This window comes from Aplysia californica, unplaced genomic scaffold, assembly GCF_000002075.1.
Source record: "Aplysia californica isolate F4 #8 unplaced genomic scaffold, AplCal3.0 scaffold00149, whole genome shotgun sequence".
In the NCBI taxonomy this organism is placed as follows: Eukaryota; Metazoa; Mollusca; class Gastropoda; order Aplysiida; family Aplysiidae; genus Aplysia; species Aplysia californica.
This window is the reverse complement of record NW_004797419.1, coordinates 1,036,608-1,038,692: the sequence shown is the minus strand read 5'-3', so window position 1 is coordinate 1,038,692 and position 2,085 is coordinate 1,036,608. Positions and strand designations below refer to the sequence as shown.

General features: G+C 43.4%; 1 protein-coding gene across 2 annotated transcripts in view; it reads right to left on the bottom strand.

Annotated features, from left to right (window-relative positions):
• LOC101857021 (xanthine dehydrogenase) overlaps window positions 1-2,085 on the bottom strand; it is a 53,107-nt gene that overhangs the window by 6,428 nt on the left and 44,594 nt on the right. The window lies entirely within an intron of this gene.

Here is a 2,085-nt window from a genome sequence, read left to right as displayed (position 1 = left end):
CCCAACTCGATCGCCTGAAACTGAAAACAAATAAGTTTGTTTTTGAGGCGACTGAGTTGGGCGATCGGCTGATCCCATCCATAGTGGGCACCCTGTATTAGGTAGTGTAAACACGGTCTCGAGGCCTTCCGAGCGACATGAAGCTATTGAGAGCATCTAGCACACCTCTGTGATTGGGCCAAAATAGATCATACATGATGTTTTTCCGCCATTTATTTTTGTCGTCTTCCGGGGTTTCCCTCGCGAGTTGACCAGATCCCCTACATCTATCACCCTTAATTATTTATTATTATTCATCAGAATGCCGTTGACAAAGTTACTAACAATAAAAATGCAGCATCGTGATGTTATTAAAGATTGTCTAACTACTACCAAGATGTTTCAATAGCCCTATCTCGCGTCCGAACGAGACTTGGGCGCTAGATCTACCTTGTCTTAGTGTGTGACGGCCCGCGATACGAGTGTAAACAAACGTTTAAGCGCTGAGTTGAAAGCGAGAAATTTTGTCTGCGGGCAGAGAGAGAGAGGAGGACGGAGGGGGGGGAGGGGGTGTGGAGAGAAAGAAAGAGAGAGAGAGAGAGAGAGAGAGAGAATGAGAGTGTGTGTGTGAGAGAGAGAGAGAGAGAGAGAGAGAGAGAGAGAGAGAGAATAGTACTCCCGTCGAGGTCAAACTATTTGCCTCTCTCAGTTCCCTCGTCGCCCATATAGAAATTATTAGTTTTATTTATTCATAGTAGCGGCATCTGTCTGTCACTGTGAGGCGGGTCGAGGTATTAACGTGTGTTCCCCTGTGGCGTGTACATCTTGATCTATGTACTGGGGCGCCGGTGGTCTAGTGGTTAGGCTCTCCGACTCGCAACTGTAAGGTCATGGGTTCGAATCGTGTGAGGGACCCGACGTTTTGGCCTTGGGAAAGGAACTTTACGCACATTTTCCTCACTTCACCCAGGTGGGAATGGGTACCTAGCTATAGACAATGAAAGGTCTTGTCAGTCTGTTTGTGTTTGAGCGCTTAATCAGCTGCTTGCTCTGTAAGCTTCTCGGGAAGCTGAGAATGTTTCTGAGTGTTCTATGGTCTGCTGTTGTAATAGTAAGCGTAAAGTGCATAGAGCTTGCTGTAGAGTGGGGTTATGCGCTCTACAAATACTATTCATTATAATTTATTATTATTGTTGTCATGAGCAGATGGGTCGAAGAGGTCGGCCGGGGAAAGAAGGTTGTGTGAAATAGTGTGACCTTTATGGGATGAGAGGGGAAGAGAGGAAAGGAGAGGAGAGGAGAGGATGGGGTAGACGAGGAGGTGAGGGTGGGGAGGGTAAGGGAGATGAGAGGAGAGGAGAATAGGGAAGAGGAGAGAAGAGGAGAGGAGGAAAATGAAATAAAAAGAGATAAGATGCGATGAGATGAAAAGAGATGTAAGTTGAAAAGAGTGAAGATGAGAGGAGGTTAGAGGAAAGGAGAGGTGATGCGAGGAGAGGAGAGGAGAGATAAGATAAGATAAGATTAGATAAGATAGAATAAGATAAGATAAGATGACTGTCCTCGCCAATACTTTTTGTAAAATAAAAAATTTTAAATCTCACTAAATCTGTAGAGACCCAGACACTTGATCCGACATACGGATTGGAACATCTACATGTTGCTCTCACTGGTAAAGTTGAAAGAAATAAGGCCGAGAATATATATAGCATCTTTTTTTGGAAAGCCTCAACATAATATAAACCATATTATATTATCCTTGTCTTTCCTGGTCAGGCATATTATGCCTGACTAGGAAAGACAAGATATTATGCCTGACTAGGAAAGACAAGATATTATGCCTGACTAGGAAAGACAAGGATGATATAATATTGTTTATTTTAAAGAATACAAACAGAGAAATGAAAGGCGAACCACAATCTCTGGTGTCTCTCGCAGATCTGGCACTTGAGGAAAAAATATCCGTGAGCAAGTTAACGAGAACACGCGCAAATGTATCATACCTCTACACGACAGTCAGGTTATCAAATTTCTTTCTTCAAGATGCCCGTATTAAGTGATCTGAAAGCTTTCTATTTCAAAATTTCAACATCTAACAACCCCCCC